At 42.3% G+C, this 12,352-nt stretch overlaps 1 long non-coding RNA gene across 3 annotated transcripts; it reads left to right on the top strand.

Moving 5' to 3' along the window:
• Window positions 1-531: 531 nt before the first annotated feature.
• On the top strand, window positions 532-3,037 carry LOC123996333. Of its 3 annotated transcripts, none has more exons than XR_006831960.1 (3): window positions 532-1,348; window positions 1,541-2,455; window positions 2,647-3,037. It is a non-coding gene; the product is annotated as an uncharacterized LOC123996333 (long non-coding RNA). The 3 variants fall into 3 exon arrangements; XR_006831959.1 differs by having other exon boundaries at window positions 532-914; window positions 1,168-2,455; XR_006831958.1 differs by having other exon boundaries at window positions 532-2,455.
• Window positions 3,038-12,352: the final 9,315 nt, after the last annotated feature.

Genomic DNA, 12,352 nt, shown 5'->3' on the forward strand with positions numbered 1-12,352 from the left:
ATTTTGGGATAAACGTCAAAAATAAGGTCTGAGATTAACACATTTTATATGTTTTGTTCTATGAGATAAAGTACATAAAGAGATAAAGTACATAAAGCCTTCATAATTCATGAAACTGGACAAGATGATATTATGTGCTTGTTTTGATGACATAAATGCTTAAAAATTCACCGGAAGTGACGTTAGCTGATGATATTATCTCACAGAACAAAACGTAAACAAAACGTCTGTGTTAACAACATACCTTTTTCTGGCGTTTATCCCCAAAACCATTAATGTTCCCATTACTATTGCTCTCTATAGTTGCGTATCCAACCACACAGTAAAATACCCCACTCTGTGTGTCTACACTTTAGTTTGAAGATATAATAAATAATTGTTATATGATATACCTTAGTAGTAAACCATGTAGCCTAATGTTTGATTAATACAGTGAAATATGGCAATCATTTATATATGTATTAGATGACTGACAGGGGGCGCTGTTTTGAAGCCACCGCGCCTTCATCTTGGCACAATCTCCCCCAACCAGGGACGTCACTAGATATTCATGAATAGGGGGGCTAAGCCACTTTTAGGGGGGTCTGGAATACTCCCTGTCTGTTTATTGTTAGCTAGCAGTCTCAAGACATAGAAGTAACTAACATTAACTGAAATGCTAGCTACAAGTAGGCCTAACGGGACATGTATACTAGATAGTGGTAAATTGCCGTGTGCGGCTTAGGCCGCCCATTGTGACAGCATATAGCAGCTTTTCGATTGTACGTCAAGAATTCAGAATAGCAAGTTTGTATGAAGTTCTGGTTATTACATGGGTACATAGCTCAATAGTAATATCCTCTAAAACGCGCTGGTGACAAACAAACTTGCTGCCCTGTTTCCAATTGTCTACATGGCTGGGAGAACCAATTCAAGTAAGTAAATACATTTTTTTTTTTTTTTTTTTTTTTAAACGACGTATTATTAGCTAACTAGCCACAGTGCAGGCTAACTCAAACGAGCTGCTAAATGAACTAGCTAGTTGCCTAGCTAGCTATCCAGCCAACTGTATAGATAGCTAGCCAAGTGAATTAAATATCAACAGCTACCTAACCTCATATTAGCTCGGTATCTTGATGTATTTATCACTGTAAAAAACTAACTCAAAATGCATTTGTTGGTACCTAGCTAACAACCATGGAGGGTGAAGGGATAGCAGCCCCAACTGTCAAAGTGAGAGAGTAGGCTATTCTGGATTAGGGCAGGTACTTTTGTGTATAATTTGACTATAATGAAGTCTGTTTCTTGTAAGGTTTTCTGTCCTCAGATAAAAGAGAGTTATGAAAGCCTGTCTACATAGCTTCAAGTGGTATTTATCTATTAATTTATTCATTCTTTGATATGATCCTGTTATTGTCACATGCTATACATGCACATGTGTGCCCATGCATCTTGATATCCATTGTTTTCATGAGTTATAAAGGATATTATACTTTAGTAATCCACAATGACCCAGTGATGTAAAAGTCTAATAATTACATTGTCTTCCATATTACTACAGAGACCTTGTAACTGGAGATTCCTTCAAAACGATTGCCTACATATAGGGCACTGCAAGGTTGGGTGACCAGGGCCATCTGGGACTGCCTCATGGGGGAATTCAGGTGTGTGAAGGCTACCTGTGTCCTGCATAACTTAATGAGGATGGACTCAAGGACCAGGAGAGGATCTGCAGCTTGCCGCCGTGTGCCAGAGTAGAAGTCTGCTGCTCTGCGGGATGTTAAGTATTGGGTCCAACAACGCAACAAGAGAAGCAATCCATCCATCCTAATTCTTTGAAGAGGGTGCTGTTCCCTGGCAACACACTAAAAGAGCCATTCACATTGCAATCAGAGTATTCTTCCATTTACTTAGCTATGTCAATTGCAGTTATTGAATTCACAGTTGCTCTCCCTTTTGATTTCTACTTCTCAGGTGAGGGTGCTGTTTAGCTAAGGGTATGATGTCTGTACAAAAACAAAACAGGCTATTTTTAATCACCCATATTGTTTTTTTTTTTTTTTTTTACAATTAGACACCCTATAACCCCCACACTCATGTATCAATCTGATTGATGGATGGTGTTGTGCAGTAAGCAGACTCTGGTGTATAACTGTTGCTTCTTCCACATTCAAAGAATAGGCAAGAGGGCCAACCATGGGGAATAGTAAGACACTTCATTACTTCTATAACTACCCTAGATTGTTTTTCAGCATAAAGTACTCTGCAGCCACTTAGTGTGGTGATCCAGGTGAGGCCACACCAGGATTCCTGTTGAAAACTGTCGCTTTTATCTACCTTATTTTCTCAATAAGTCACTCTCCTTCACTTCATCCCTTTCTCTTCTTCTCCCTAAATCCTCTAGGTTATATCAGCTGTGTCGGTGAACCCCTCCTGCATTTGAACTGGCTACATGGAGGGCTCAGCATGATCAGAGGTGAGTGGTCACTTGGTCAGATCAACAGGAAGTGTTATTAAAGAGATGCTTTACATTGAAATATAGATAAAGTAGTCCCAGGGTTAATGATCCAAGGTCAGTTTTGCATTTCACCTCCCGATTGATGACTAACAACGTTAGAATAAAAGCAAGGCTTAAACATGCTCTCTCCATCTGTCTCTCGTCTGCAGAGGCAGATGGAGATGCCAATCCTGGGGATGCCAATCCCCAGTCCTATCATCGCCATCTCACCCGCTTTTAAGATGAGTATCTCTCGACAGCCCAAAGGTTATGTAATTGTGATGAACTGAGAATATTTAGGTAGCACTGTGATTCATTAATCATATGCTGCCTTCCCTGCTCTTATGTTTGACCTCTTTCCCTTTGTCTTTTACACCTCTCCCGCCACCTCTTTCTTCCTGTTTTTATAATGCACAACAGATGTGCATTGAAGGTCAGATTGAACTTGTATTTATAATATTACAATTCATAATATTTATAATGCATGTAAATGACTTAAATGTAAATGTATTTATAACACTTGGATAATGAGCTTTTCAATAAAGCATTTTACATTCTCTACTGGTTGAAATGATGTCTAGTTTGATGAAATACTACACCTATCCTGTGTTTATCAGATCAATGCAGATGAAGGGCATTAGATATTGAGATGAACTGGTTTTAGACTATTTACATGATGCATAGGAAGTGTAGTGTACTGTTTTTTGTATATATGAATTACAAATCAGCTTTTAACTATTTAAAACCCGTTTCTAGTCTACTAGTTTCAATGTGTAACCATTGATGTCCCAGGACCAAGATTGGTAAACCCTGTTGAGGTGTATAATTGTAATACATACATGCAGACACCGAGTTAATTCAAAGACTGGTAGTTGATACTCCTGGTATTGGATATGACTGAAAAAGAATCTCAAAGACATTCATACCTGAACTGCACATTTATTTGCCAAGGTAGAGTACATGATCAGTGAATTTATTATTATTTCTAGGGAGTTTTTCCTAGCCACCGTGCTTTTACACCTGCATTGTTTGGGGTTTTAGGCTGGGTTTCTGTACAGCACTTTGAGATATCAGCTGATGTACGAAGGGCTATATAAATAAATTTGATTTGATTTTGATTAAAATGTACAGGCTACAATGTGGGGATCTCATGTATGGTAATAACAACATGTACACTGATAGAGGCACACTGATAGAGAAAACAACTATATTACAGAAACACTACAGACAAGACAGAACTGTCTGATCTGAACAGCCATTCAGTGGTCCTGGTAGTCTGGGTAGAATAAGAGCACAAAAGAAAAATTGAAAAAGACAAGTCTATGTGAAATATTTAACATAATAAAGAAATAAGATGATGAGATTATATTATGTAGTTACCAACTATACCAACCTAATCTGTATATTTCTCAGAAGAATGTATCTTATTCAGCATTGCTTTGTCTTGGCCAGCTTCTCCATGAACTCCTGGCAGGGGAGGTTGAAGTTTGTCTTCACAATAAGCATGGCCTTGATGGTAGGAACAGTGAACCTATTTCTTGCTGATGTCCATATATCATTCATTTTGGCGAACACGCTCTCGACTGGTGCATTACTTCCAGGTAAGCACATGACAACAGATGCTAATCTAGCCAGGTTAGTGTGTGAGATGTCATTCTCTTTGAAGTGGGTAACCACCGTGCTCCATCTCTGACTAAGCGGTGTCTCCGATGTTTTCCATTCTTCAAGCGATTTCCCCCCCCCTTTAGGAACTCTTGCAGGCCAGTAACCTCGTCACACAATGCATCCTCATTGATGGTCACATTGGGGCACTTTTCCTGCAGTGTGGCTGCTACCTTCTGGATTTCTTCACGCTGAGGTTGCCTTTTTAAAAGAAGACAATGTAAATATTTTAGATTATCTATGTGCTTTCCCCAATGCCTGCAAGTAGTTCACAGCCGTAGTGAAGAATGATTGGGATGGTTTGAGAAAGCTCTCTTTAGACATTGAACCATTTCCCTCTTGCTCTCTCAGAAGTCCTCTGACCAAAACTGGAATGAAGTTGTCATCACGTCTTGCAGTCAATTTTGCATCTGTTTCTCAGAATCGCAGCTGACTCCACAGCACAGCGGTCCTGGCCTTCAAGCATCTTGATCGTGTCACTGAATACGGTCAAGTTTCCATGGACAAAGTCAAGCTAAAGTTCAGTCAGTGGATCTTCGAACATTGTTCGCAGGACAACAGGGCATTTGTCTTCAGGAAGAAAAAAGGATTTCAATGGCACATTCCTTTACAGCACTCTTTCTAGAGCAGGAAGCATGGACAGCCAGCGAACATTGCTGTGTCCTAAAATGTTATGGTACTCCTGGCCAACAAACTCACAAAAGCTCTTCAGTCTTTCTACTTTGACGGTGAAAATATCTTTGTGAGCAGGTACTCAACATCAAGGGGAATCATATCCAAAGCTGTTCTGGCCATGTTATGAATGATGTGGGCAGGACAACCTAAGCCAATCACCTCCCGCTGCAGAGCATTTTTAACTTTGATATGGACATTGACCTTATTCAGTCCTCCAGAGTTGGTATTTGTGTTGTCGGCAGAGAATGCCACGACTTTGTTTTGCAGGTTACATTTTTGGATGACCACCAGGACCTCAGCTGCAATCTCCTCTGCTGTTTCTCCTTTCAATTCAACAAAATCAAGCAGTTTTGTTTCCACAGATGTGTTGCCACCATATATCTTACAATATCTGACTACAATTGGCAGCAGCTTTAAATGTCCATTATTGGACACATCAATGGCCAGGGTCACAAATTCAACCTGGTCTAGGTCGTGTGTTACCAAAGTAGTTGCCCATGGTGCCACTCACTGTGGCGTCACATTTTGTCCTAACATATGTAAACTTCGGCTCATAAAGCTTTCGTGTCAGTTGTGCTGTGCAGTCCATAGAGCTGTAACTATGATTGTGTCGCATAGTGTGGTATGCAAAGACACCCTCCTGCACAGCTAAATCATATTCTTCTTGGGAAGGCTCTACCTTCTTGAAGAATGTGGTGACAGAGGACATACCAACACGGGCAATCAGAAATGCTTCATGCTTTTTTGTCTGTTGATGTTCTACCACTGCCGTTCTTCCCCCACTGCCAATTAAAAAAGAGGAATTACAAAATTCTATTAGACACCTTAATGCATTATTTTAAATTATATTATATGAGCTAAACACATTTTTAGATAAAGTTTGACTGTTACTGTCCCCACTACAACAAGAAAAATACTTAAATACATGTAATTTTGTCCTATAAACATTAATTGAAATACTGTAGCCAATAGCAGTCCAGAGTTTATATACATCATTGAATATGGCATGTAGGGCGCTATTCATGTGGTGACACACCTCCACTTTAACAATCTCCACAGCTCTGACAGCTGCAAAAAACAAACTAGTAGATAGTACACACAAGTTGGAGTGTTTTCTAGTGTTCCCATGAATTTACTATGGGGGAAAGTTGGAGTCCCTTTATTGTGCAGATGTTGCTCTGGTGTTGGGTTTCTTATCAAGATGCCTATTTTGACAAAGTTGTGTGAGATGGGGTTGTATCTTTACAGTGTTCTTTACAACTTTAGTCTTCTTTACAAACCGTTTCTGTCATCCAAATTAGTAGTTTTAGAGGATTTTACCTTAGATTGACTTACCCTGGCCTCAGACCATTTTTGAAATATTTGTCTTCACTTTAACTTGAATCCAGTTGCTTTGTTAAAGAAATGCCTCTCTCTAAACCGCTTCACACAAAGTGTTGATCACTGTCATTATGGGAGAAGTTGTCTGTGGTCAAGCCAATTCCAGTCTATTGTATTGAGGGAATTAATACATAGAATACATCCCAATGTAAATTTCATTTCATGACCTGTTTATTTCTTCAAACTATGTTCAAATCGAAGTCACAGTCAATGTTGCAACTTGCAATATACATTTCAATGAGTAGCCTGCACTGCTAAACCTTAGGAACCCATAGCCATTTAATTAGGGGGATGTCAGCCTTTTGAACTGTGACCACACATAGTAGAGGGTAAACTCGAACTACCCCCTATTTACCCTCCTTTGCCAAGTAAAGTTATTTGCATTAGATATACAGTTGAAGTCGGAAGTTTACATACACCTTAGCCAAATACATTTAAACTCAGTTTTTCACAATTCCTGACATTTAATCCTAGTAAAAATTCCCTTTCTTAGGTCAGTTAGGATTAGCACTTTTTTTTTAAGAATGTGAAATGTCAGAATAATAGTAGAGAGAATGATAAAATAAATATTTTATTTCTTTCATCACATTCCCAGTGGGTCAGAAGTTTACATACTAATTGAGTGTATTTGGTAGCATTGCCTTTAAATTGTTTAACTTGGGTCAAACGTTTCGGGTAGGCTTCCACAAGCTTCCCACAATAAGTTGAGTGAATTTTGGCCCATTCCTCCTGACAGAGCTGGTGTAACTGAGTCGGGTTTGTAGGCCCCCTTGCTCGCACACGCTTTTTCAGTTCTGGCCACAAATTTTCTATAGGGTTAAGGTCAAGGCTTTGATGGCCACTCCAATACCTGGACTTTGTTGTCCATAAGTCATTTTGCCACAACTTTGGAAGTATGCTTGGGGTCATTGTCCATTTGGTCGCAAATGAGTCTTCCAAACTTTAACTTCCTGATTGATGTCTTGAGATGTTGCTTCAATATATCCACATACTTTACCTCCCTCATGATGCCATCTATTTTGTGAAGTGCACCAGTCCCTCCTGCAGCAAATCACCCCCACAACATGATGCTGCCACCCCCGTGCTTCACAGTTGGGATGGTGTCTTCGGCTAGCAAGCCTCCCCTTTTTCCTCCAAACATAACGATGGTCATTATGGCCAAACAGTTCTATTTTTGTTTCATCAGACCAGAGGACATTTCTCCAAAAAGTACGATCTTTGTCCCCATGTGCGGTTGCAAACCATAGTTTGACTTTTCTATGGCGGTTTTGGAGGACTGGCTTCTTCCTTGCTGACCGGCCTTTCAGGTTATGTCGATATAGGACTCGTTTTATTGTGGATATATACTTTTGTACCTGTTTCCTCCAGCATCTTCACAAGGTCCTTTGTGGTTGTTCTGGGATTGATTTGCACTTTTCAAACCAAAGTACGTTCATCTCTAGGAGACAGAACGCGTCTCCTTCCTGAGCGATATGACTGCTGCGTGGTCCTATGGTGTTTATACTTATGTACTATTGTTTTTACAGAGGAACATGGTACTCAAGGATAAACCAGACTTGTGGAGGTCTACCATTGTTTTTCTGAGGTCTTGGCTGATTTCTTTTGTTTTTCCCATGATGTCAAGCAAAGAGGCACTGAGTTTGAAGGTAGGCCTTGAAATACATCCACAGGTACACCTCCAATTGGCTCAAATTATGTCAATAGCCTATCAGGAAATTCTAAAGCCATGACATTTTCTGGATTTTTCCAAGCTGTTTAAAGGCACAGTCAACTTAGTGTATGTAAACGTCTGACCCAATACAATTGTGATACAGTGAATGACTAGTGAAATAATCTGTTTGTAAACAATTGTTGGAAAAATTAAATTACATTACTTGTGTCATGCACAAAGTAGATGTCCTAACTGACTTCCCACACTATAGTTTTTTAACAAGAAATTTGTGGAGTTGTTGAAAAACGAGTTTTATCCAACCTAAGTGTATGTAAACTTCCGTATGTGAACCCTTAGGCTAATGACTTCTCCAAAAGCTAATTGGAGTCAGGAGTCAGCTAACCTGGAGTCCAATCAATGATATGAGATTTTTATTTTTTATTTCACCTTTATTTAACCAGGTAGGCTAGTTGAGAACAAGTTCTCATTTGCAACTGCGACCTGGCCAAGATAAAGCATAGCAGTGTGAATAGACAACACAGAGTTACACATGGAGTAAACAATTAACAAGTCAATAACACAGTAGAAAAAAGGGGAGTCTATATACATTGTGTGCAAAAGGCATGAGGTAGGCGAATAATTACAATTTTGCAGATTAATACTGGAGTGATAAATGATCAGATGGTCATGTACAGGTAGAGATATTGGTGTGCAAAAGAGCAGAAAAGTAAATAAATAAAAACAGTATGGGGATGAGGTAGGTGAAAATGGGTGGGCTATTTACCAATAGACTATGTACAGCTGCAGCGATCGGTTAGCTGCTCAGATAGCAGATGTTTGAAGTTGGTGAGGGAGATAAAAGTCTCCAACTTCAGCGATTTTTGCAATTCGTTCCAGTCACAGGCAGCAGAGAACTGGAACGAAAGGCGGCCGAATGAGGTGTTGGCTTTAGGGATGATCAGTGAGATACACCTGCTGGAGCGCGTGCTACGGATAGGTGTTGCCATCGTGACCAGTGAACTGAGATAAGGCGGAGCTTTACCTAGCATGGACTTGTAGATGACCTGGAACCAGTGGGTCTGGCGACGAATATGTAGCGGGGGCCAGCCGACTAGAGCATACAAGTCGCAGTGGTGGGTGGTATAAGGTGCTTTAGTGACAAAACGGATGGCACTGTGATAAACTGCATCCAGTTTGCTGAGTAGAGTGTTGGAAGCAACTTTGTAGATGACATCGCCGAAGTCGAGGATCGGTAGGATAGTCAGTTTTACTAGGGTAAGCTTGGCGGCGTGAGTGAAGGAGGCTTTGTTCCGGAATAGAAAGCCGACTCTTGATTTGATTTTCGATTGGAGATGTTTGATATGAGTCTGGAAGGAGAGTTTACAGTCTAGCCAGACACCTAGGTACTTATAGATGTCCACATATTCAAGGTCAGAACCATCCAGGGTGGTGATGCCGGTCAGGCGTGCGGGTGCAGGCAGCGAACGGTTGAAAAGCATGCATTTGGTTTTACTAGCGTTTAAGAGTAGTTGTAGGCCACAGAAGGAGTGTTGTATGGCATTGAAGCTCGTTTGGAGGTTAGATAGCACAGTGTCCAAGGACGGGCCGGAAGTATATAGAATGGTGTCGTCTGCGTAGAGGTGGATCAGGGAATCGCCCGCAGCAAGAGCAACATCATTGATATATACAGAGAAAAGAGTCGGCCCGAGAATTGAACCCTGTGGCACCGCCATAGAGACTGCCAGAGGACCGGACAGCATGCCCTCCGATTTGACACACTGAACTCTGTCTGCAAAGTAATTGGTGAACCAGGCAAGGCAGTCATCTGAAAAACCGAGGCTACTGAGTCTGCCGATAAGAATATAGTGATTGACAGAGTCGAAAGCCTTGGCAAGGTCGATGAAGACGGCTGCACAGTACTGTCTTTTATCAATGGCGGTTATGATATCGTTTAGTACCTTGAGCGTGGCTGAGGTGCACCCGTGACCGGCTCGGAAACCAGATTGCACAGCGGAGAAGGTACGGTGGGATTCGAGATGGTCAGTGACCTGTTTGTTGACTTGGCTTTCAAAGACCTTAGATAGGCAGGGCAGGATGGATATAGGTCTGTAACAGTTAGGGTCCAGGGTGTCTCCCCCTTTGAAGAGGGGGATGACTGCGGCAGCTTTCCAATCCTTGGGGATCTCAGACGATATGAAAGAGAGGTTGAACAGGCTGGTAATAGGGGTTGCGACAATGGCGGCGGATAGTTTCAGAAATAGAGGGTCCAGATTGTCAAGCCCATCTGATTTGTACGGGTCCAGGTTTTGCAGCTCTTTCAGAACATCTGCTATCTGGATTTGGGTAAAAGAGAACCTGGAGAGGCTTGGGCGAGTAGCTGCGGGGGGGGGGCGGAGCTGTTGGCCGAGGTTGGAGTCGCCAGGCGGAAGGCATTGCCAGCCGTTGAGAAATGCTTGTTGAAGTTTTCGATAATCATGGATTTATCGGTGGTGACCGTGTTACCTAGCCTCAGTGCAGTGGGCATCTGGGAGGAGGTGCTCTTGTTCTCCATGGACTTCACAGTGTCCCAGAACTTTTTGGAGTTGGAGCTACAGGATGCAAACTTCTGCCTGAAGAAGCTGGCCTTAGCTTTCCTGACTGACTGCGTGTATTGGTTCCTGACTTCCCTGAACAGTTGCATATTGCGGGGACTATTCGATGCTATTGCAGTCCGCCACAGGATGTTTTTGTGCTGGTCGAGGGCAGTTAGGTCTGGAGTGAACCAAGGGCTGTATCTGTTCTTAGTTCTGCATTTTTTGAACGGAGCATGCTTATCTAAAAGGGTGAGGAAGTTACTTTTAAAGAACGAGGCAATGTCCTTCCAGGATACCCGGGCCAGGTCGATTAAAAAGGCCTGCTCACAGAAGTGTTTTAGGGAGCGTTTGACAGTGATGAGGGGTGGTCGTTTGACTGCGGCTCCGTAGCGGATACAGGCAATGAGGCAGTGATCTCTGAGATCCTGGTTGAAGACAGCGGAGGTGTATTTGGAGGGCCAGTTGGTCAGGATGACGTCTATGAGGGTGCCCTTGTTTACAGAGTTAGGGTTGTACCTGGTGGGTTCCTTGATGATTTGTGTGAGATTGAGGGCATCTAGCTTAGATTGTAGGATTGCCGGGGTGTTAAGCATATCCCAGTTTAGGTCACCTAACAGAACAAACTCTGAAGCTAGATGGGGGCGGGGCGATCAATTCACAAATGGTGTCCAGGGCACAGCTGGGAGCTGAGGGGGGTCGGTAGCAGGCGGCAACAGTGAGAGACTTATTTCTGGAGAGAGTAATTTTCAAAATTAGTAGTTCGAACTGTTTGGGTATGGACCTGGAAAGTATGACATTACTTTGCAGGCTAACTCTGTAGTAGACTGCAACTCCTCCCCCTTTGGCAGTTCTATCTTGACGGAAGATGTTATAGTTGGGTATGGAAATCTCAGAATTTTTGGTGGCCTTCCTGAGCCAGGATTCAGACACAGCAAGGACATCAGGGTTAGCAGAGTGTGCTAAAGCAGTGAGTAAAACAAACTTAGGGAGGAGGCTTCTGATGTTGACATGCATGAAACCAAGGCTTTTTCGATCACAGAAGTCAACAAATGAGGGTGCCTGGGGACATGCAGGGCCTGGGTTTACCTCCACATCACCAGCGGAACAGAGAAGGAGTAATATGAGGGTGCGGCTAAAGGCTATCAAAACTGGTCGCCTAGAGCGTTGGGGACAGAGAATAAGAGGAGCAGGTTTCTGGGCATGGTAGAATATATTCAGGGCATAATGCGCAGACAGGGGTATGGTAGGGTGCGGGTACAGCGGAGGTAAGCCCAGGCACTGGGTGATGATGAGAGAGGTTGTATCTCTGGACATGCTGGTTGTAATGGGTGAAGTCACCGCATGTGTGGGAGGTGGGACAAAGGAGGTATCAGGGGTATGAAGAGTGGAACTAGGGGCTCCATTGTAAACTAAAACAATGATAACTAACCTGAACAACAGTATACAAGGCATATTGAGATTTGAGAGAGACATACAGCGAGGCATACAGTAATCACAAGTGTTGAATTGGGAGAGCTAGCTAAAACAGTAGGTGAGACAACAACAGCTAATCAGCTAGCACAACAACAGCAGGTAAAATGGCGTTGACTAGGCAGAGGGAGGGTTGGATTAACTACACACAGAGCCTGAGTGCGGCTGGGGCTGACAGATAAAACATAAACAAGCAGAATGGAGTACCGTGATTAATGGACAGTCCAGCATGCATCAGCTATGTAGCCAAGTGATCAGGGGGCAGCGGTGGATGGGGCAGGGAAGCTAGACTGGCGAGTGTTATCCAGGTTAAAAAAACTAACAATGACTAAATAGCTTGTAGCTAGTTAGCTGGTTAGCTTCTGGAGGTTCTAGAGTGTGCTCTAAAAATTTAAAATAATAGCGATTCCGTATCACATTGGGTGAGGCAGGTTACCAGAAAGTATAAACAAATTAAAAATCGAA

Source organism: Oncorhynchus gorbuscha, linkage group LG15, assembly GCF_021184085.1.
Source record: "Oncorhynchus gorbuscha isolate QuinsamMale2020 ecotype Even-year linkage group LG15, OgorEven_v1.0, whole genome shotgun sequence".
In the NCBI taxonomy this organism is placed as follows: domain Eukaryota; kingdom Metazoa; phylum Chordata; class Actinopteri; order Salmoniformes; family Salmonidae; genus Oncorhynchus; species Oncorhynchus gorbuscha.